Source organism: Oryctolagus cuniculus, chromosome 6 (assembly GCF_051225735.1).
Source record: "Oryctolagus cuniculus isolate XC-2025 breed Fujian yellow rabbit chromosome 6, ASM5122573v1, whole genome shotgun sequence".
Taxonomy (NCBI): Eukaryota; Metazoa; Chordata; class Mammalia; order Lagomorpha; family Leporidae; genus Oryctolagus; species Oryctolagus cuniculus.
The window spans coordinates 139385834-139410898 of NC_142872.1; the positions used below are offsets into that span (position 1 = coordinate 139385834).

General features: G+C 33.5%; 1 protein-coding gene and 1 pseudogene across 3 annotated transcripts in view; one reads left to right on the forward strand and one right to left on the reverse strand.

Moving 5' to 3' along the window:
• The window catches only part of CSMD3 (CUB and Sushi multiple domains 3), a 1281859-nt gene that overhangs the window by 1217430 nt on the left and 39364 nt on the right, over positions 1–25065 (reverse strand). The gene's annotated exons all lie outside the window — the stretch shown is intronic.
• The window catches only part of LOC127490638 (WD repeat-containing protein 70 pseudogene), a 34091-nt pseudogene continuing 24065 nt past the window's right edge, over positions 15040–25065 (forward strand).

Consider the following 25065-nt stretch of genomic DNA (forward strand, 5'->3'; position numbering starts at 1 on the left):
AAAGTAAATTGAAAACATGTTATCACAAAAACAAAAAGAAAAAAGGAGGAGGGTGGAAGAGAGGAAGGAAGTAATGTTATATCATTAAAATTGTATCATGAAATCTGTTCTTTATATAAATAATTTTCTTTTAAATATGAAAGGCAGAAGAGAGGTACAATATACAGAATAATAAACAAACAACACATTTAAGGCATAGAGTCCTGAATTATGGTATATGTTCAAGGAATGGCATTAGTTACATAATATCTGTATGCATCCTTTGAATATTTTGTGATATTGCTTCAGTAGCTTCTCAACTTTGCAAATAAACTAAGAAAATTTGATATCAAACACAAATACAGTGTGTAGTTACAATTTTAAGAGGCTTACCATTTGGGCTATGAATATTTTACATAATTAAGTATTTTCCCCCAAAGAAGCCTTTTAATTATGGAATACATACTTCATGATTTAATAAGTACAACTTTAGGGAAATAGTGATTCTTCCCACCATACCTACCCTCCGACCCACTCTCCCAAACCTCCTCCTCCTCCCTCTCCTATCCTCAGTCCCATTCTCCACTAAGATCAATTTTCAATTAATTTTATACACAGAAGACCAGTTCTATACTAAGAGTTCAACAATCTGCACGAAAAATAAAACAATAATAAAACTATTCTTCAACAGCCAGACAAGGACTGTTCAAAGTTATTACATCTTCTATTATTATTACAAGACACTCAGTGCTATCCATATCATCAATTTAACAATTAAGGTGGTATTTTTACCACCCAGCCTAAGGGGATTTGGGGTCCCATGGCAAGTTTTTAAAGTGTACCCTTAGAAGTAAGTCCATAGGAATGTATGCAGAACCATGCAGCTTTACAGTTACGAACTTCATATACTTCATGATTATAACTTTAGGAACATGGTGATTCTTCCCTCTGTGCCCTCCATCCCACCCATCTTTCAATCCTCTTCCTCCTCCCTGTCTTACTGCCATTCTGATTTTTTACTGAGATCTATTTTCAATTGACTTTATACACGTATGTTTAACTCTGTTAAATAAAGAGTTCAACTAATAGTATAAAGGAAAAAAAAAAAAAACTGTTCCTCAACAGTCAAAACAAGGGCTGTTCAAGTCATTGCTTCTCAAAGTGTCTACTTCTACAGATTGCCTTTTGGGTGCTCTATTAGTTATAACAGGTCAGGGAGAACCTACGTTATTTGTCCTTTTGGAACTGGCTTATTTCCCTAAGTATGATGTTTTCTAGATTCAACCATTTTGTTGTAAATGACTGGATTTCATTATTTTTTATTGCTATGTAGTATTCCATAGTGTACATATCCCATAATTTCTTTATCCAGTCTTTAGTGAATAGGCATTTGGGTTGATTCCATGTCTTAGATATTGTGAATTGAGCTGCAATAAACGAAGTGGTGCAGATAATCTTTCATATGCTGATTTCATTTCCCTTGGGTAAATTCCCAGTAGGGGGATGGCTGGGTCATATGATAGGGTCATATGGTAGGTCTACATTCAAATTTCTGAGCTATCTCCATACTGTCTTCTATCTTGGCTTTATCAATTTACATTCCCACCAACAGTGGATTAGGGTGCCTTTTTCCACACATTTGTTTGTTGATTTCTGTATGAGAGCCATTCTAACTGGGGTAGGGTGAAACCTCATTGTAGTTTTGATTTTCATTTCCCTGATAGCTAGTGATCCTGAGCAATTTTTCATGTGTCTTTGGCCATTTACATTTCCTCTTTTTAGAAATGTCTGTTTAAGTCCTTTGCCCATTTCTTCACTGGATTGTTTTGTTGTTTTTGAGTTTCTTGATCTCTTTATATATTCTGATTATTAATCCTTTATCAGTGGCATAGTTTGCAAATAATTTCTTCCATTCTGTTGGTTGCCTCTTCACTTTCCTGAGTGTTTCTTTTGCAGTACACAAACTTCTCAATTAGATGTAATCCCACTTGTTAATTTTGGCTTTGATTGCTTGTGCCTCTGAGGTCTTTCCTAAGAAGTCTTTGCCTATACCAACACCTTGCAGGGTTTCCCCAATGTTCTCTAACAATGTAAGTATTTTAATAAGGCAGTGATACTTATAAGTTAATATTTGAATTGACTGCTTTACACTAAAATTTTTAAATGAAATAAAGTATAAAATATGAAAATATAAAATAAAATATAAAAAGTGTGACTGTTTTAATAACTATTTCTATGTAGCCATTATAGAGTTAACAGAATTTCCTGCCCTTTTCTAATCACTGAGACTCATTTCATTGATATCATTCCTTGATCATTTTATCTTTATTAAATTAAGGTTTACTTTCTGCTGTTTTATTTGAAACTAGTGATGTTTTCTTTTAATAATGCTTCTATGCTATGAAAGATTTTTATTCTTCTTAGATTCAGTGGTGGGTTGTCCCAGAAGAAAAGACAGTTTGGGTATTGGTTTCTTGTCTCTTGGTAATAATAACAATTGATTTTCTGAGAGGAGCTCCAAATGAGGATTGATGTCCCCTAACCATGTCATAGTTAAATAAATTAAATGTGCTATGTTTATTTCCTTCTTTTAAAAATTCTCTAAGGGATGACTTGGAAAAAAGGATTTTATTATGCCTTAAATGCACTTTATAATCTCAGACTTTGTAGTGAAACAAGATTCCCATTGGAAGTAGGTTGTCAAGTGATTATTTAAAGATGTATTCATTTGAAAAGGAGAGGTACAGAGAAAGATAAGGGGAGGCAGAGAGAGAGAGAGAGAGAGACTCTTTCATCTACTAGTTTACTCCCTAAATGGCTGCAATGGCTTGCACTAAGCCAAGGAAAAGCCAAGAGCCAGGAATTTCTTCCAGGTCTCCAACATGGGTGCAGGGGCCTCAGAACTTGGGCCATCTTTTGCTGCTTTCCCAGGCTCAGTAGCAGGGAGCTGGATTGGAAGTAGAGCAACTGGAACTCTAACCAGTGCCCATATTGGATGCCAGCATTGCAGGCATCAACCTATCCTACGCCACAGTGCATACTAAGCAATTATTGTACACAATATTGTGGGATTTTAGATGAATCAGAAGCCCTTACGTGACTATTTTACATGAGAACTGTGGATCTCACAATACCTCAATAGTCACTGTGTGCAATGAGGATATATTTAATCACTTCAAGTCACATTTTGAAGTATATGGGAGAAATCCCCACATTTTATTAAGAAAACAACTACGGTAGGTAAGAGTTTCCTGAGACACTCAGGCATCAGTGCTATTATATATAGATTTGAGTTTTTACTTCAACTTTAGCACATAGGAAGTTAATATATATTTCACTTAGCAAGTTTTCATCAATTGACATCTATAAAACTGAGTAGGGAATAACTTATTAAACAAATTCTTGGGTAATTTTTCTCTTTTAAATTGTATTTATTTATTTATTTGAAAGGCAGAGTGATGGATGAGGGTGGAGTGGGGAGAGACAGAGATTTTTTTTATCTACTCCTTCACTTCTCCAGTGGCCACAACAGCCAGAGCTGGGACCAGCTGAAACCAGGAGCCAGAGATTCCATCCTGTTCTCCCACAAGTGTGGCTGGGGGCCATGTACTTGGGCCATCATGTTCTGTCTATGAATTCTGAATCTAATTTCTTCTGAAGTCAGATGTTGTGGTTAGGGTCTCAGAGTCTATAATTAGATGGTTGAGTTCAAACATCAGGTTTGCCTGTTAGTATTCTGTCTCTAAGCAAGTTACTTAACAGTACTTACGTTTTTTTAAAGTCTTCAAAGTGGGTATAATCATACACTTTAGTAAGATTGTGAGTGTTAAGTGGATTGACATTTGTAATCTGCTTGAAAGAGTATTGGCACCAAAGAATGGTCTGTAACTATTAGCGATTGTTATTTATGGAACTGAAATTTGGTATCTTATAAGACTCCCCCAATACCAAAACTGTAAAATGGACTGGCACCATGGCTCAATAGGCTAATCGTCCACCTACGGCGCTGGCACACTGGGTTCTAGTCCCGGTCGGGGCGCCGGATTCTGTCCTGGTTGCCCCTCTTCCAAGTCCAGCTCTCTGCTGTGACCCGGGAGTGCAGTGGAGGATGGCCCAAGTGCTTGGGCCCTGCACCCCATGGGAGACCAGGAGAAGCACCTGGCTCCTGCCATCGGATCAGCGCGGTGCACCGGCTGCAGCGCACCAGCCACGGTGGCCATTGGAGGGTGAACCAACAGCAAAGGAAGACCTTTCTCTCTGTCTCTCTCTCTCACTGTCCACTCTGTCAAAAAAAAAAAAAAAAAAAAAAAAAAAAAAACTGTAAAATGATCTTATGAATTTTCTCCTAGTAATTTCATGGTTTTATTACTCATAATTGGACTACTAATCCATCTGGAATTTACTTTGCCTATGTTGTGAGAGAGATATACCAACACTGACTCCAACTAGATAGCCAATTGTCCCACAGCTATCTAGTAATTATGATTGCCTCATTCTTTCTCCACTGACTTGGAATGCTGCAACCTAGCTCTGCATCTAGACCCTCTATTCTAGCTCTGTGTTGTATGTATCTATTATAATTGCACCAATAATACAGTTTACTATAACGTTATAGACTACTTGCTGTAAGATATATCCCTAGTGCACCTCTGGTTTTCATAATTTCCCAATTTACATTTAAGACTTAAATCTTTGAAATATTTCTCAACACTCCCAAAAATTCCATTGCTACCTTGATTGATATGCCTTCAGATTTATAGATGATTTGTGAGGAAATGATATTTTCTATTAATGGTTTTTCTCATCCAAGACACAATATATTTCTTCACTCACAATTCTGGAATGCTTTAGTAATTAGCTAAAGTTGTTTCCATTATTAGTATCTTTCAATACAGTAACTTTCATTTCAAGCAGACCACTGATTTCATGAACCAGCATCCCTTCAGATATGTAGCAATATAGATCTAATGATTTTCTAGTCATGATTCCTCAGGCAAGGTCAAATTTCCTGATCTTAAAAGAAGTACATGATATAAAGCTTTGAAAAGATGAAGAGTAAGTTTAAATGTGATTATGGAACAGAGAGGTTCAGGGGCTGAGAGGAAGTTGATGCACAAAGCTTATTTTTAAAACTCAAAGATGATTTCAAAAATTGTCTCCTGCATATGCCTTTTCAATGCACTGAAAACAGGAAACAATTCAGCATTATTGGCTATTAAGACTGTTAAAATCAAAACCATACTCATAAAGATAGTGATAATCAAAAAGGATATAGCAAGATTTGGTGAGAATATGCAGGTTTTTTTTTTTTTTCCCTGTGTGCGTTTCTGGTAGGAATGCCAAATAGTAAAGCCTCTTTGAAAAATAATTTGACAATTTCTCAAAAACTTGAGTATAAAGTCATTCTATGATCCAATAACTCCACTGCTTAATATATATCTAAGAAATTATAAAATATTCACACAGAAAGTCTTGTACCCACATGTTTATGATAGCATAATTCAGAATAGCTAGAAAGTTGAGCAACCCTAAAGTTCATTAATTGATGAATGAATAAAGAAGTACTATTTGTCACTAAAAAGAATCTAAATACTGACACATGTTACAACATGGGTGAATGCTGAAAACAAAATACTAAGTTAAAAATTCAGTTATATAAATTTTATACTTTATGACTCTATACAATAAAGTGCAGGATATACAATATAAGAAAGTAAATTGGTGTCTGTCTAGGGAGTAGAGTGAGTCAGAGGAAGACTATAACAGAAGGCTAACAGAGTCTCTTTTATTTAGCGAACAAAATGTTCTAAAATTAGATTATGGCGAATGTTGAATAGTTACTCAATATAGTCAGACCTTGAGTTGTATATTTTAAAATTCTGAATTGTATAGTAAGAAAATTGTATTTTAATTTTTCTGCAAAAAGTAAGCATAGTATTTTTTGTTAACACAACAAAATGTGGTTTATATACCTTTTGTTTACATCGTTAACTATTTATACTTTATTATAACTTTTGTAACTTTTGATTAGGTATTAAAAATAATTTTTGCTAATATTCTTAAAGATATTGTTGATAAAGTTTTCATTTTGTTTAAAATGTATAGTGTAGCAATTAATAAGTTGCTTGGTGATATTATGTTTCACCCATTTTCTTTTGACATTCACTTCAAAAATTGAGTGACTATATTTTTTAAAGTGAAATGTTACTTTTTAATGTATTTTGGACATTGTTTATGGAAACAATTGAAGTACTATACATAGTCTTCAATATTTCTAAAATCATAGGTTTAAACTACCAGGGAAAAATAATTAAAATGGTCAAGAAAAGAGATGAGAAAAGAGTGGCTCGCAATAGCACAACGTGTTCTCAGAAGTATTGTATAAGTAAAACACTAATATGGAAACATGAAAACAAATTGAAGTAGAAGAAAGTGCTGCTGTTAGAGCTTCATATATATTTTTTTTAACTTTTATTTAATGAATATACATTTCCAAAGTACAGCTTATGGATTACAATGGCTTCCCCCTCCATAACTTTCCTCCCACCCGCAACCCTCCCATTTCCCTCTCCCTCCCCCCTTCCATTCACATCAAGATTCATTTTTGATTCTCTTTATATACAGAAGATCAGTTTAGCATATATTAAGTAAAGATTTCAACAGTTTGCACCCACATAGAAACAAAAAGTGAAAAATACTGTTTGAGTACTAGTTATAGCAGTAAATCACAATGTACAGCACATTAAGGACAGAGATCCTACATGAAGAGTAAGTGCACAGTGACTCCTGTTGTTGACTTAACAAATTGACACTCTTGTTTATGGCATCAGTAATCACCCTAGGCTCTTGTCATGAGTCGCCAAGGCTATGGAAGCCTTTTGAGTTCACCAACTCTTTTTAGAGCTTCATATATTAAAGCATGGCACAAAACCAGAAATTAGAGGTTGGAAAAACTTCAGTAGAGCGTCGCAAGGTATATATTTGCCATATGCTGAAAATTGGGTTGAGCTATAAACATCAATGCAGTTTTTATTTCTGTATTAGATGCAATTTGTAATCATTATTCAAGCTTAATTAGAATAAAGGCAATGCATTTATCTTATCAGTTAATAAGACAAAAATTTTGATAGAATTCACCAGATTGACAAACAAAATAACCAAAGCTAACACACACTCTATGAGAAACTTTGTAAGAGAGTATAAATAGGATATTACCATAAATATTTAGAGAGAGAAGACTATGAAGAGAAGAAAAGAATAAACACCCTGACATCTTAAATGAGATAGAAACTGACAATTATTATAAGAAATGTAAACAGAATGTGTCATTGGATTGGATTGGGCATGGGAATAAATATGTATTTAGATATTTCCAATTCTCAGATCCCATGCCTCTATGCATGTTACTCCATTTAAATCATGTGATTAACAATTTTGACTGAGTAGGTTCCAAGAATTAATAAGTTAAAGAGCGAGCAGAGAAGTCACCATAAAATAAGCTTATTATAAATATCTACCATGTATTTTAAACTCAATGTTTTACAAAATGTGTTTGGTTTTATAAAATAAAATATGTAAGGGAGCAATTATTTTATTAACACTTTTAGGAAAAGAAGGATTTGCTATCAATACATAAGTAGGTAGCTTGCCTACATTTCATATATTGTTGCTGTTAAGTGATTAAAACACCTGTGTAGATAGTACGTTCTTTTATATAAATTAATTATATAAATACTTCAATTTATGTATTTTAAGATATTTATTTTCATGCTTCCCAATTTCCAGGAGGTCTTTCAAAGTCTGAAAGGAATCATAATAGGAATGGTTTCATGTTTGCTTCCTTCCCTAGTCCAAAGCAGCAGGGATAAGGATTAGTTAAATGACAAGTGTCAATACTTGTTGCTTATTTATTTAGAGTGTTTTAAGATCTTATTTTATTATTTGTGAATTGACATCTACTCTAGGCTTTTTGCAGGCACCACCGGTGGCATGAAAAATTGTATGTACAAAATTATAAATTCATGATATTCTACAATTTTCTGGTTTTGGCAGATTTCTACACTGATCATGTAGTTGAGCCAGGAGTTGGTAACATTCTTTTATAAAGTACAAGGGAAAAATTAGGGAAGTATACTTTATTTGAACCACCCAGAATCAGATGGCATAGGTATACTTTGCTTCAAATTAAAAATAATGAAATACCACAACAACAACAAAAAAAACATTTTTGTGGAGAAAACTAATAAATAAAAAGTCATCCATCACTTATTTTTATTGCCCAAAATTGACTACTGGTAATATTTTATAGTACAATCATCAAGACACAGAAGACATTGTATTATTAAACTATTAAAAACTGAAAATTATATGATCTTTAAAGTTTTATATACTATTTTTTACATAATAAATTTATATTTATTAATGCTTGTGAGATTTTAAAATGGTAGACTATATAAAGCTTTTATGCTGCATTTTATATATAGCATTGCTTCACTGAGAGTGTTCATGTATTAACAGATATTCTTTAGAAATATATTTTTAATATTACCATAGCATGTCATCAAGGGGAAAATAAAAGTACTAGCATTTGCTGAACAATTATTATGAACTTTACATGGATGATCATGTTTAATCCTAATAACATTTTAATGTAAATGTTGTTCAATTGTCCATATTTCACAAATATAATATGCAAGCCTGGTATACCAGGAGACAGAGTTGATATTTGAATATGACTTCAAAACTTACCCTGTAAACATTTAATTATAATAATTTGTGTTAATAACTATATCTTAAAGGTTATAAGACTTTAATATGTTGGTGTCTCATAAATCATTCAACACTGTACTTTTTTGGACAATTAACTTGATTATAAATTTTCTCCCAGTCTAAATCTCAATACAATGTAATATCCATGAGAGCAAAAGATTTTGTATGCTTGTTCAATGCTGCAATGCCAGCTTATAGTGTGTCGTAAACACTTAATACATATTTATCGAGCGAACAGATGAACAGCATAAGAAATGACTTCATGAATATAATTTTATATGTTAATTCTTTTTATTTATTTATTTAAGAGCAGAAAGACAGACTGGCAGAGAGAGCTCCAATCCTCTGATTCACTACCCTGAATGTCCATGAGAGCCCAGGTTGAGCCAGACCAAAGCCAGAAACCAAGAACTCAATCCAGGTTTCCCACAGAGGTAGCAGGTTTCAAATTGTTGAAGCATCACCTGCCGTACAGGGTGCACATTTGCAAGGAGTTGGAACTGAGAGTAGAGCCAGGACTTGAACCCAGGAACACAGATATAGTATCCCAGCATCCCAAGCTGCATCTTAATCAGCAGACCAAATGCTCTTTTCTTAAACAATTCTTACATTAATTTCTAGAGAGCAAAAACAAGTTAAATACAAATATATGGGGCTGGCATTGTGGCATAGTGGGAAAAGCCGCCACCTGAGGTGCCGGCATCCCTTATGGGTGCCAGTTCAAGTCCCGGCTGCTCCACTTCTGATCCAGCTCTCTGCTATGGCCTGGGAAAGCAGTGGAAGAAGGCTCATCCTTGGGCCCCTGAACTCACATGGGAGACCAGGAAGAAGCTCCAGGCTCCTGGCTTTGGATGGGTGCAGCTCTGGCCGTTGCAGCCAATTGGAGAATGAACCAGTGAATGGAAGACCTCTCTCTCTCTTCTCTCTCTCTATCTCCTTCACTCTCTGACTTTCAAATAAATAAATAAATAAATCTTTAAAACAACAAATAAATGCAAGTATAGAAGAAAAATATTCACTAAATACCATGTTAACATGAAAACATTTAGAAAAGAGGTTCGGGCATTTCGTTTTGCAATTGACACACTGGTGGGATACCTGCACATTCTATCAGAGTGCTGGGTTTGGGTCCCACTCTGCTCCCTATTCTAGCTACTTGCTAGTGCACATCTGGGGAAGCATTGACTGTTGACTAAGTAGTTGGTTCCCTCCTATCTATGTGGGAGACAAAGATGGAGATCCTTGCTCTGTATTTCAGTCTGGCCCAGTTATGGCTGTAGTGGGCATCTACGGAGTGAACTAGTGGATGGGAGATCTCTGTATCTGTCTCTCTCTCTCGCTTTGGCTTTTCACTTCTTGAAATATATAAATAAAATAATTATTTCTTTAAATTTAGAAAATAAAATTTTGGTAGGAATGCAGAAATGAATGGGTTTGTAAAATGATTAACAACTTTTTTTCAATTGTGGTTTAGATGAAGTAATATGGTCTAAAATAATATGAAGGTCCTAAGTCTTTTTTTTTTTTTTTTTTTTTTGACAGGCAAGTGGACAGTGAGAGAGAGAGACAGAGAGAAAGGTCTTCCTTTGCTGTTGGTTCACCCTCCAATGTCCACCGTGGCGGGCGCGCTGCGGCCGGCGCACCATGCTGATCGGATGGCAGGAGCCAGGTGCTTCTCCTGGTCTCCCATGGGGTGCAGGGCCCAAGCACTTGAGCCATCCTCCACTGCACTCCCTGGCCACAGCAGAGAGCTGGCCTGGAAGAGGGGCAACCGGGACTAGAACCTGGTGTGCTGGAACCGCAAGGCGGAGGATTAGCCTATTGAGCTGCGGCGCCGGCCTCCTAAGTCTTGAAATAGGAATATTTCAATATTTTTATCAATTAGCATTACTTAGGTTACTCAAAAACATATGCTCTTTCAATAGGAAGTGAATTACAATAGCAAAGATGCATTTCTCGTGTATAATACATGTCCATAAGATATGCCTCTTCTCAACACAGTTAAAAATTCAGTCATCAGTTTGAATATTCCAAATGAAGCTTCCAGAACAGGAAACTAAACCTTTTATTGTCTCAGTAGAAGTCTCTCTCTCCTCCCTCTCTCTCTCTCACACACACCCCATTGATACTATACTTATCTTCTTCATTCAACCATAATGAAACCAGGAATAATAATACAGGCTAACTTATGGGGGTGTGCATATGACTCAGCAGTTAAGTCACCACTTGGAAGCCCTGCATCCCATATCAGAGTGCCTGCTGCAAGTCCTGACTGCGCAGGTTTTTGCCCTGGTTTCTACTAATCCCTTCTGGGAGGCAGCAGATGATAGCTCCTGTGCTTTGGTCTGTTAAACCCAAATGGCAGTCCCTGATTCGATTCCTCGCTCCTGGGTTTGGCCTGAACTAGCTCTGGCTGTTGAGGGCATTTAGGGAAAGAACCAAAAATGGAAGATCTCTATCTTTTTTGCCTTTGGAATAAAAATAAACACAAGAAGTTAGAAAAAAATAAAGAATATGCCCAGTTGCATGGAGAAACAGTTTTATTTGGAAAATAAAACTAGTGATTACAAAAACAATGGAAAGCAAAGGTAAGTTCTATAGAAGTAGTTGAAAAATATTAGAAGAATTAAAGATGATTTCAATCCCAAGCACTGAAGACAACAGTGGAGCCATTATTAAATATATGAGAAATACAAAGACATAGGAAACGATATATTTTTATCCCAATAGAGATTTCAAAGTACCAGCTGTGTCTCTAGAACCTGGCTTTGGAAATGTGAGAAGTGAAAGATGAGGCAGAGAATGAGACAGCATGAGAAAGAGGCAGGAGAGAGTTGACTTGGAGCCCAATAAAGCTATAAACACAGATACCCTTCTACAGGAAACCTTGCAAGGAAACAGAAAAAATAATGACAGACCCCATATAGGGTGTTTTGTTTATTTGGGCTGTCAGAAAATAGGAGTCAACAAAGGCATCAGAGTAAGCAAGGAAGGGAAGGATGTCAAGAAGGAGGAACTTTGATCCAATATATACAGCAAGCCAAGTGGGTTCAGTCTCTTCAATATAACAGTTTCTCCAAAGTTGTGAGACAAGCAGTCGTGTGGAAAACTTGAATGATGAGGAAGTGAATTGGAAAGAATTGGTGTCATCCTTTCAAGAAGGTTGATAAGAAAGGCACAAGAATTACATGTAGCCATTTAACTGAAGGACAGAATCATGACTGGAACTCCTACACATACATATTCCAAAGGGAAATCATTAAAAGGGAAAAAAAGGGAAGAGGATATTTTAAAAAGGATTGTATAAAATGAACCAATTTAGTTGAAAATTGTGATATTAAAAAAAGATTTAATTTGTCTTCACTAAAAAAAAAAAAAAAAAACGATTTTTCAATGACAGAATTTAAAAAGGAGACCAAAAAAGGGGGAAAATTAAAATGGAACGATGATACTATATTAGTTTTCTTTCAGATGTTGCTTTTTAAGTAAATAGGGGTACAACTTACTTACAGGAATGATAATAATATATGTGGAGATGAGAATTGGAAATAGTGAAAATATTCTTGGGGCCTTATAAAATTATATTTAATTGACTCTATTGGTCAGAATGTGTTTGTTAATGAAATAATGAATAAAAATGAAAATATTTTCAATGAAGTAGACAATAATATGAATATGAAATAAATGTTTGGAAAACATCTAAAATATATTGTTCTGTATCATGGGTAACTATTTTGCTTCCTTACAATCACTTAAATTGGAACCCCCTATCATATCTTCATCTACATTATTAAGAATCCTATTCTGATTAATTCTGTCTATACTTTTGGTGCCTATCCATGGTATATCCCCAATTCAAGGCTTCCCATATCTCACCTAAATGAATATCAAAGCATTTGTATCCTTTATCTGTTGTCCTTACCTGTTGCATTGCTTTATCAGTTCACTATTCCTATTAATATCATTTATCTTAAAACCCAAACCAGCACATGTCCCTCTTCAACTTGAAAATTATGCAATATCCCTCCTTTCATGAAAATAAAGCCAGAAATTATGTCATAAAATGCTAAACTCACAGTGCTCTGGCTACAATGTACCTATCTTTTTAAACACACTGGCAATGCATACATTGCATATTGCCAACAATAGGAAAATATTTGCATTTCCAAAGACCTGAAAGCCCTTCCTCCAGTCTCCATGTATGAGATAATATAAGCCTTCAGGATCATTGTCAAATAACATTTCACCTATATTTTTGGATTTCCAGTAAGAATGCCATATTGTCACTAATTTTCTAATTCCACATGTTTTCAGTTGTCTTTCTCCTTTACCTCATTATGAATACTAACCACAGAGTATGATTTATCTTTTATTCCTCCTGGCTTACACTATAGATATTTAATCATATTAAATTTCACTTGAAAAACCACTTGCCCCAAAGTGTTGCTTCATGTTGAAAATCATCTTCTGAATTTAAATGTATCTTTCAATTTGTTAAAAGTAAATGATAACAGATATATTAAAGCAACACATTTGAAAACTGTATCAGGAAGCATAACTCTTTTTGTGTTCTAACTCAATATTAACATTTTACTTGCATTTCCTGAGTTTGTAATATATTCATGCTGATTGTTTATATAAACTAAGTTCCTCACGTACATATACTCTTTAATTTTACTTAAAGGCACAACATAGGGAAAATTATGATAATATCTAATAAACACATATAATACTTTAATATTAACTAAATTGTAAAGGGAATTTTGCTACTGTGCTGAAAGTGCTAAAAATATCCAGTGTTCTCCATCAATTTGTAATCATAAGTAATTTAATGCCAAAATTTAGGTCATATAATTATAAATTCAGCTGAAGTAATCATTTTACACTTTATCCTGACCAAAATTTTGTTCTTTACAGTGTTTTATTTCCATATAGCAAAAATGTTTTCATAGATTTCATTTCATGACACAATATCTTATTTTATATTTTTTCAGCAACCACAAAATTGTTCTATTGTTAGGCAGAGTTGAACCCTTTATTTCATCTTTCTTCATAGTTTCATGTACTTTTTAGTTAAATGTATAGGATTTAATATTTTATGTTTTGTACAAATGAACAAAAACAGATTTTCATATGATACATTATTAAACAAAATATTTATTTTTATAAGTATTTCTTTAGATTATAAACAGCACTTAAGGACTTGAGCAGAACTGTTTGATTAAAAATAATTACTAAATCTTTTCCATTCTTTGTTACCAATCTATGATGGTATCTATTATTTTTAAACAAAAAACCCACTTTTTTCAAAGAAGTTAAAAGCAATAGATGCTACCTTACATATTTTGAAAACAGATTATTAATGTATTTTATTTTATCATATTTAGCATTAAAGTAATCTGAGACCATTAAAACTTAAAGAAATACTGACAAAATTTTTTAAAATAAAAAAAAATGAAAACTTCCATTATATTAGTTAATTCAATTAGTACAAATATGTGATTCATGTCCTGCTACTTGGAAACAAATATCAAGAGCTATACAACTGGCCATTTGATTTGTCCCAGATATTTTCTCATTGAGGATTTTTTTCTAAGTAAATAATCAGAGAGGTCATTAAGGAATCTATACTTAGGATGTTCTTCATAGTAGTATTTATGACAGAAGTGCAATCTAAGTGACCAATAATATAAGAATGTATATAAGAGATATAGAACCAGATACAGTATAGATATGGATGTAGATATTGTGGATATCTATAATATAAACTGTTAGCCTTTAGAGGGTTTTCAATGGACAATTACTCCCAATGAGAAATGTACATTTTTCAAAACAACAGAGAAGCTACTGCCTATACTAAATGATATCAATTTTGTATGCATGTGCATATGGCCTGTGAAGAAGTAATTGGAAGAAGTGATAATTGAGGTCTTCACATACATTTCCAGATGTTTGCTGCACTTATTTCCAGTATACAAGGTTATTGGTGACCTTTCTTTTGACTTTTTACTTACATAAAATGGTAAATTTTCAATAACTCATGTTTATTTTCATATGCATATACATGACATATGTGTGTTCAGATTTTTTATTAAAAAGCTCATTGCAGAAAAGTTGAAATTCCCCTTCCTCAGACAGACACTGTCAAATTACCTTGCTTCTGATGGACCTTACTTTCCTTATCGTTGCCTGTCATGTGCTAAGCCTTCATGACACTTACTAATATTGTAGGAATACAGGGGTGGGCACTGTGGTGTGGTACGTTAAACCACTGCTTGGGACACTTGCACAATGACGGGGACATCCCAGGAAGACTGGGGATTGGAGCTCCAGCAACTCTGTCGCCTATTCAGGTCCCCGTTCATGGACCCAGGACTCAGCAGATGCTGGCGTAAGTACCTGAGTCCCTGGTAATTACATGGGAAGCTCTGATGGCGTTCCTGGCACCTAGCTATTCTCTAGCCCAGCCTGGTTGGTGTAGCCATCTGGGGAATGAACCAACAGATGGAAGGTTCTTCATGACTCTTTCACTCTCTTTCCATCTCGTGTGCACACTCTGTCCCTGTAGTACTACCTTTCAAATGAATTTTCAAAAATCTTTTAAAAATATTTTAGGAAAACATCTGTGGCTTATGTGGGGCTTAAATGTCTAATAAATGCTCTAGTTTTCTTCATTTTTCAGAGCAAGGATCACCTGTATTGTTTACCCATTCTCTGGGACTTTTTAAATTTTTATTTTATTTATTTTTGAATAATTTTTACAGATTCAATGTTATTTATAGATAAAATTCTAAGAACACAATGATATTCCCCTCTTCCCTCCTTTCCTCTCTCTCCCTCTCTCCTACCCTTTTTCCTTCACCCTTTCTCTCTTTTTAGATTTTGAGATAATAAATTTTAAATTTATATTATAGTAAAAATGCTTAATTCCTCACCAAATAAGAAGTTTAATGAGTAATAAGAAAAAGATCCTAGTTTACTGAGAATACAGACAATGACTATAAACTATAATTGAATGGAAAAATGATCATTTCATCCAATACAGCAAATTTTAAAGTAATTGCAGATCACTAAAACTATTGTGGTATACATTCTTAACCAGTGGTTTGACAAAGGTATCAACAAACTTTATAGAACTGTACTTGCAGCATTACTGGTACTCACAGACATTTCATTTTTCTTCCTTTTTATTTAATTTTAGCTCCCAAATATAAGGGAGAACATGTGGTATTTGTCTTTCTGGTTTGGGCTTATTTCACTCAACGTGTTGTCCTCCAGTGTGTCCATTTCACTACAAATGATAGAATTTCATTTTTTAAAGATAAATAGTATTCCATTTTGTGTGTGTGTGTGTGTGTGTGTGTACAGCAGTGGGCTTGCTAGGTCATTTAGCAAGTCTATTTCTAGTTTTTAAAAGGAATTCCCACACTGTTTTCCACTATAGCTGCACTCATTTACATTCCTACCAGCAGGGTATCAGTATTCTCCTTTGTCCATATTCTCACCAGTGTCTGTTACTCTCTGCATTTTGGATTTTAGCCATTCTGACAGGATTGAGGATATATCTCATTATGATTTTGATTTATATTTCACTGATGGCTAAAGCTGTTGAACATTTTTTAATATATTTGTTGGCCATTTGTATTTCTCTTTTGAGAGCTGTCTGTTGAAATACTCTGCCCATTTCTCAAACTGGATTGTTTATGTTGTTGTTGAGTTTTTTTAAGTTGCTGATATATTTGGGATATTAATCCTTTGTCAGGTGGTTTGCAAATATTTTTCCCACTCTGTTGGATTTCTCTTCACTCTATTGATTGTTTTCTGGGCTGTGCAAAAGCTTCTGAATTTGCTAGTCTCATTTGTTTAGTTTTGCTTTTGTCATCTGTGCTTTGGGGGTCTTATCTAAGAAATCATCCCCTACACCAATGCTTTGGAGTGTTTCCCTTACATTTTCTTCCAGCAACTTCATAATTTCAGGTCTTAAATTTAAGTTTTGATCCATTTTGACTTCATTTTTGTATAAGATAAGAGGTAGATATCTAATTTCATTCTTTATGTATATACATACAGTTTTGCCAGCACCATTTGTTGAAGAATTTATCCTTACTCCACTGAATAGTCTGAGCACTCTTGTCAAAAATCAGTTGGCTATAGGTATGTAGATTAATTTCTGGGCTCTCTATTCTGTTCCATTGATTTATATGTCAGTTTTTATGCGAGTACCATGCTGTTTTAGTTTCTATGGCTTTGTAGTATGCATAGTATAAGAATTCTGAATATATGCAGGTCTTCAAAAATTTCATGGAAAACGAATACTATGAAAAACTATACATAGATTTCAGAATTTTTTGCACCAAAACAAAATCATCTTTTAATTCTCTTTTCTATAAGTGTTTGAAATCCCCTCATACATTATCTCAGCTTTCTAGTCACTAATTTTGCTAATTATTTAAAACATTTTGAACTTAAGTTCATTATTTCAAAAAATAGTAAACTACTCATTTTAAGCAAATATATTTCCATTGGAAATATTCTTTTTTTGGATGTATTTATTTTACATATAATATTGTATGTGTTTATCATATACAACATGGTGTTTGGAAACATATCTGAATAGTTAAAGCTTGCTCATTAACAAGTGTTTTACCACACAGTTATAATTTTTATTACCTAGGGTACTTAGCATCCACTATCTTAGCATCTTTCAAGAATACAATATTGTCATTAACTATAGTCACCATATTGCATAACAAATCTCTTATTGATTCCTCCCAACAGTTAATATGTACTTTTTGACTAATATCCCAATACCTCCTTCCCCGTATTTTTTCCCAGTATAATGGTTCCAACATTCTACTCTCTACTTCTGTTAGATCAACCTTTTTAGAATCCACATATTGTGTGAGTGAGATCATGTGGTAGTTGTCTTTTCATGCCTGGCTTATTTCAGTTAACATAAAGCCCTCCAGATTCACTTATATAGTCACACATGAGAAGATTGTTTTCTTTTTATGAATAAATAATTTTCCACTGTGCTTATATACTATGATTTTATATGCTATAATTTCTTTTCATTTATCCACTGATGGACACTTTTGCTTCCATATCTTGGCTATTTTGTGTAGTATGCAATGTAAAAGGGAGTACAAATATCTCTTTGACATGTTGATATTATTTCTTTGTATGTATACTCAATAGTGGAATTGTTGGATCACAAATATTCTTTTAATGGTCAAAATCATCTGTTTAGTAATACTAACAACTGTAAAAATTTAGAATCACCTTCACATTGGTAAATAATTCAGTCAGCCTCCATCAATTTGGAAATGAATAAGTGAAGGTTAATTCTGTCTATTTTTCTTTCATTTATATCCAGCATTTTCTTGGTACCTTAAATTAATAAAATCTAACACATCAACAAATAAATAGAGATTTTCTTTTCTTTTCAATAAATTAATTACTGGCATCTGATAATTAATATTAGTGAATCATGGCTTATGTATTTCTTGCTTTTCAAACATTGATTTATATATTTTTCAAAATTTTATTATGGTGAACTCATGCAATATAGAAATACTATAAAGTTTAACAGTTCAAATTTAATTTTGATTGAAAATTCATAGAAAATTACATGATATGCTTGGTAAATTTTCTTAAAAAGTTACTTTTGAAAGTGTCACCAGATTGAATTACTGTAAAGTGACTGAACAAAAAAAAAAATTGGATACAACAGAAAATCTAAGGAGCTCAAGTTTCAAAAAAAAATGATTAATGCTCTCCTTACAATAAACTGCAACATGGCAGTTGAAATAGATATGACATTTTCAGTGATTGATGTATACTTAAAGTCAATGCACAAAAGATAAATTGCTAAAAATCATGAGAGATACACAAAGGAAGCCATTAAACTCTTTGACTCAAAAAGTCAGATTTTAAAAGTATATAACTTTGAAAATATCAGAGAAGTAGGGCACATTTAAAGAATAGAATTAAAGATAAAATGTCTTCCAAGATGAGAGAGGGAGACAGACTGGCAGAGAATGCTCCCACCCACTGGGAGCTGTTTGCAACAGCTGTGCCACAGGCACACTGTATATGGGAGACAAGAACTCAATGCTGATCTTCCATATGGGTGGTAGAAACCCAAATACTTGAGTATCAATACTGTCTCCCAGGATCTGCATTTTAAGGAAGTTGGAGTAAGGAGTGGAGCTGAGTATGGAACCCAGGCAATCAGGTATGGGCTTTACACTTCTTAACCAAAAAGCCAAGGGCTGTCCTCTTCATATAACATTTAATCTATACTAACACCCAAAGTAAAGGACATTTCTTATATTTGTAAAACATGCAGACTGTTAGATCAGTTGAATTAGCGAGTATAGACTACATTAATGGCTCCTATTCTGTATCACTGCTTGTATATATACTCTTTGTTACATGATTTTGCAGTTCATCTTACTAAATAACATGGTGTATTTCACTTTGTCATGATTCTGAATATGGCAATGTGATTAATGTTGGCCAGTGGTGTTTTAACAGGTATAATACATATAAAGAGACTAGCCATCATTATGACCACATGCTCAGGTTTTTGTCTCTGGAAGTTGAGACAAGTGAGTCAGAATCTATTTGGATTTGCCTTGACTATTCTAGTTTCTCTGATAGCCAGCCAGTACCTGCTGACCTATGTGAATAAGCCTGAGACTAAAAGAAAAAAGTAACTTCCAACCTTTTGAGCTAAATAAATGCATGTATGCCAAGCCATTGATGTTTGGAGTCTTGGCATCAATATATAACAGATACCACTACATAGAACCATGCTTTTGCTGTATTTAAAAGTGCTACTCTTTCTTTAACTTTTTCAAAGTTAGTATAATGAGAACAGATTTCATGTACATCAAATACAATTCTAAGATTATGAAAATGGCTACCTTGATAGATCAAAAATAAAGCATAGGAATTTCCTTCCTAGAAACAGTGGCCATATATCACTAAGTGAAATACTCATGGAATCTAGTTAATAGACATATATTCATCAGCTATTCACTATATGCAAATTATTGTAGCATTAAATATAGATATTTTGATAAAAATCCTGGATATCCTAAATTCCTAGATTTTTATCTGAACAATAGCCATTGTAGCAACAAGATATTAAAGCTGTTATATATGATACTGATCAAATGGCTTGAATTCTTTATGGATAGAAAAAAATACATGCAAAGAGAAAAACTGAATAAAGTATTGTCAACATTCCTTGGGGCTGGCGATATGGCATGTTAGGTAAAGCAACCATCTGCAATCACCATTACATGTAGGTGTTGGTTTGAGTCCACTTCTTATCCAGCTCCCTGTTAATACACCTGAGAAAGCAGCAGAAGATGGCCCAAGTGGTTTGACCCCTGCACCCACAAGGGAAACCAAGTTGAAGCTCCTGGATCCTGGCTTTGGCCTAGGCCATACTAGCTGCTGCTGCCAATTGGGGAGTCAACCAGTGGATGGAAGATCTCTCTCTGTTTCTCTCTGTCTCTCCATCTCTTTCCATGATTCTAGATATCAAATAAACAAACATGAATCTTTAAAGAAATATCTGCTTTAGTATCAAAGTGTGCTGAATTTAAAGCTGGAGAGAAAATTGGAAGGCACTTCAGTGATATCTATTTTATAAATGGAAATTGAAATATTTATTATTAGGGGTCACTTAAGTAGAAGACAGGGCTTGGACAGTCTCCTATTACTGTGTTCTGTCCACAAAAAGAGGGTTAATTCCAGAAGTTATCATCTAAGAAACTGGTGGTGGGGATAAAATGACTCAGGATTTACTAACTGGTGCATGAATGCATTAATACAAGTGCAAACTAATAGCCTAACTGTATTCACTGTCATCTTCATCATCCTCAGTATTGTTGGCTTTGTGTCTAACACTGGAGCTTAAAAAAAATGGATTTTTAACGCCAAACATTTTTTCATCTTAACTCAGGAAAGCGTTTCCATCACCTAAATATATACATGTATAATTCACCTGAAAGTATAAGTAAATAACTATAGAGAGAAACTGTAAGATGTTAATACAATGTGCTAAACATTTTGTCTTACTAGTAAATAGTTGTTTTTAAAAAGCAAAATAAACACAATATGCCACAGTAAAGTATTCCTATAAGTAGGTGATGTTTTCTTAATAGCTTACTTTTGGGGAGGGGGGAATATGTTTTGGTTCTAAACATTAAGTTATAAACCAGGTGCACTATTGACTTCTAGAGAGAATAGAATAACTATCCGAGCATTAAATACAATTGCACTCTCTGAATATAAAGACCAATTTTTCAGTCCTTACTCAGGCAAAACTATCTTTAGAATCAGTGGGAGCTCTTACTAAATTAGGAATGAATTGGATTTAATAAACCCACAGCTGTGTCCATTTTAGCATTGCTTATTCTCTCAGTTTCATCGTAGTTTTTTATCTAAACTAATGAAAAACTATTTTGTATTATAAATATGATGAATAATTAAACAATCAATGACTAATTTTGACAGCTCTATTTCTGAAAGTCTTCTTGAAAAGATAATATCACTAGAATAATACAGAACACTCATAAAAAGGCAATTCAAAACCTAATATTCTAAATTATGTTTTCTTTTTGTTTCTATGGTACCATCCTATGGGCACTTTTGAATTCAAATAAAAAAATTATGGTCTAAAGAATACATTTCAAAAATTTTTAAATACATAAATTTTGAAACAAGAAAAAATATATAGATAATCTGACAATAGCACCAGGCAGAGGTTTGGAATTTTCCCATTTCTTCCTTTCTTCCTCTTTTCAAAGTACATAGAAAGGAAACAGCAACAATAAAACATGATTTTCCTATAATTATGAAGTTCTAAAGGGAAAGAATTTTTGCATTAATACTGTGAAAAATCCTCTTGAAACCTCCAGGACAGCTGTGTTAAATTAATCTGTAGCAAATGTAAAAGTAAATACTCTGTTTCAAGTTATGGTGATAAGGTTTTGCCTTGCCAGTCAGACTGCATTCCCTCTCTGCAAACATTCCTCCATGGCTGAAAGCTTCTTCACTGTGTGTGATAAACACACTGTCACACACACACACACACACACACACACGTGAAGGAAAGTAGCTGACGTTTCGTGCATGTGCAAGTACTACCTTATGACCCATCCACATACACAGTTTAAGTTTCATTCAAAAGGGAATAAATAACTCAACCACCTAAAGGATTCCCAAGTGCAACTTAATAAATATTCAGATTTAGAACATTAACACTTTCCTTAAAATGCTACTTTCTAATAATTTCATCCAGATGAATCTCTAAAATGAATCTAATATACAAAATCTTTCTTCTAGAAAAAAAGTCTTAAAATTTTCCTATACATGTTAATTTGCATATGCCAGATGAAAAGAAAGAAGGCTCAATACATGTAAATAATTTATTTTAAAAAATGAATATATCATATAAAATAATGCATTACAATCATCATATCTTGATTTATAGCAATCATGAGTCAATTAGACATTGTTTAAAACTTCTTAATACATATTCAGTGAATAAACACAAATTTATAAACACAGATATACAAGAAAATAAATACAATTTGTGTAAAATTTAAAAGTTTAGGAATTTCAGCCAATCACAAAAGAATTTTATTTTAATTTTCCCAAAGGTAGGATATGTGTTTTTTTCTATCTAGGATATCATTCAGTGAATGAGATATAGCAAGTCCTTGTATTTTTTTATAGAGAGACTGCTTATAATAATTGGGAAACAGCTATATGATGACTCAAAGTGAGATTTTGATTTCTGTCTGAATAGGTTAGGTATTCATTCACTCACATATTCAGCAAACATTTTTCCCATAAGTACCCCTACAATTGTGTGCCGTTTATACTATATGTACACAAGTACATATTCTTTTGTACTTGATAATAAAAGCATGGTGCAACCATTATTTTGGAGAAGAACAAAGGACAAAGGGATACAAAAGTAGAATATTATTTATTGCCAGAATATAACTGATTTAAAAAAATGTTTTCCTATTGCATATTAAAAATCAAAGAAACAAGCTGACAATCATTTCCTTCCTTAAAAAGTATGAATTATATGTGTGTTAGGTGAGAGACATGGAACTAGGTTTATAGTTATATAATTAAAACTAAACAAATCTTTGACCCAACAAATTTAATATTGCTAATGGAAAACTTAAGCTATCTACATACCAGGATTTTCAATCTGAGTCAGTGATGATCACTTAATAACATTGCTGAAAATTTCTAACCTTAGCAAGTTCATAAAACAACAAAAGAGGCTTTCCATGGGTAAAAGCAAATGAAGGTGGCACAGCCTGTATGATCAGCCTCAGGTAGACCGAACGTTAGGATAATCTAAGGACTGTAAAAATTGTTAGTGACAGGGGAATGACATAATAACCTTTTTAAAAACTTATCTTCAAAACTGGTAAGTAGGGAAGGAAGATAACAGCCCATAATCTAGGGCATATAATATTAATTCATATTTTTTCTTTTTATTAGAAAATGTGTTGCATAATCATGATCAGCAGTGACTTGAACTTCAGCATTAATGAGATGATTATTTAGAAGATGTCAAGCTGTTTAAATGAGCTGAATTAAGCTGTGTCTCTCAGTAGCAAAACTTGGAGGTATGATCTTAGAAGCATTGTCATTACCTGATAAATCACCAGAATAAGTAATAGTGTCAGCAGCTATATATGATGAAATTATCAAATTTGAAAATAAGGGAGAAAGCATATACCAGAAATATAGGAAGGAAGTGCTTGACACAATTCTAGAAGAGACCAATTTTACAAATATTTGTCTGACACATGCTATTTTAAGTAATCATGTTCAATCTTCATACTTAAAGATAAACATAACATGAAATGCACAGTCCTGAAGTATCCAGGATTGTGGAAGAATTGACATGTGATAAGGGTTTTGATAGATTTGGATACAAATGCTATGTAGTATGAGGTAGTAATGATAATTTTATCTAGGGAAGTGACAATATATTTTATATAGGAGTGTTAAAAAAAAACATTTACTCTGGCTTTTCAGGCAGAGAGCTATACTCTTCAGTGCATTTGAAGAAATAGTAAAGTGCCAACAGTAGTTTACTACGAATGGATAAGATAAAGCATGGCATATTTGACAAAAAATAAAATGGACTTGGGAGTCACACAGTGTGGATTGTAACTTAGTACTAAGCTTTGAAAGGTTAGTTCAGTTACTTGGATCTAGGTACACAGATAGATTCAGTGAATATTTTCGTTATACGTAAATTAAGCAGAATGAAGTAAAGTCATTATGTTTTGAATATTCCTTTCCCTACTCTTGTTGTAATCTGAAAGAGGTTTCCAGAGTATGTGTCTGGATTTAAGCAACAAGTTTGTAAAGCATGAATTTTATTATTAGAAACAACAATCATAGCTATCATTTATTAATGCAAACTATATTTACCATATATGTTTTATATACAGATATGAATAAGTTGTGGATATATGAACTGTAGAATGCTGAGTGGCAGGTGTTTTTAAAACTATATTAATGGTAACTCATTATTGAATTTATGCTAGTCTGAATAATGGTTTCTTTGACATGCGCAATGCTCAATTTGGGCCTGTAGTGGTATTCAACATACTTAGCAAATTTGTATACAGTAGTATATAAATTATGTTTGTTACATTAGTAAGTTATAAAAGTTGTAAGAAGTAGCTAAAAAGTATTTAACAAGAACTGTGCTTGCTAAAATAATAAGCCAGGACTAAAAACTAATTTTGAAAAGAAGACAAATGTGAAACCTCCCACTTAATGCTAGCAGCTATGTTAAATAGCTTTATATGAATAAACTGTGGAAGTTTCATCTGATTCTAGGAAAATTTGATGTTACATTTCTTGAAGGTAAGATAGATAGAAAAGAGGGCTCTTTCAAAAGCTTCATGAAACTTTCACTTCAATTTTCCACAAAACTTCTAAAGCCTCCATCAATGTCCTTTTTACTTATAATGGAAACCCAGTTCTGTGTCTATCAGAGAGTAAGTCCTCAGTCCAAGCCATTTAAACTGCACATCACGAAAATCTGAGTGAGCCAAAATGTGCAGTACCTTTGTAGTATTTCAATTATAACTGGCTTCAACTAAATTACAGTGTCCAGGATGAGGATTGACTAGATCTGGACATCTGTGCTGTTTAGATCCAGTTTGTAGTGTCAAGGTAGAATTCACCTACATCTGAGAGATTGATTGAGGGACTTCAGTACTGGATATTTTAAACTTTATCTTCTCC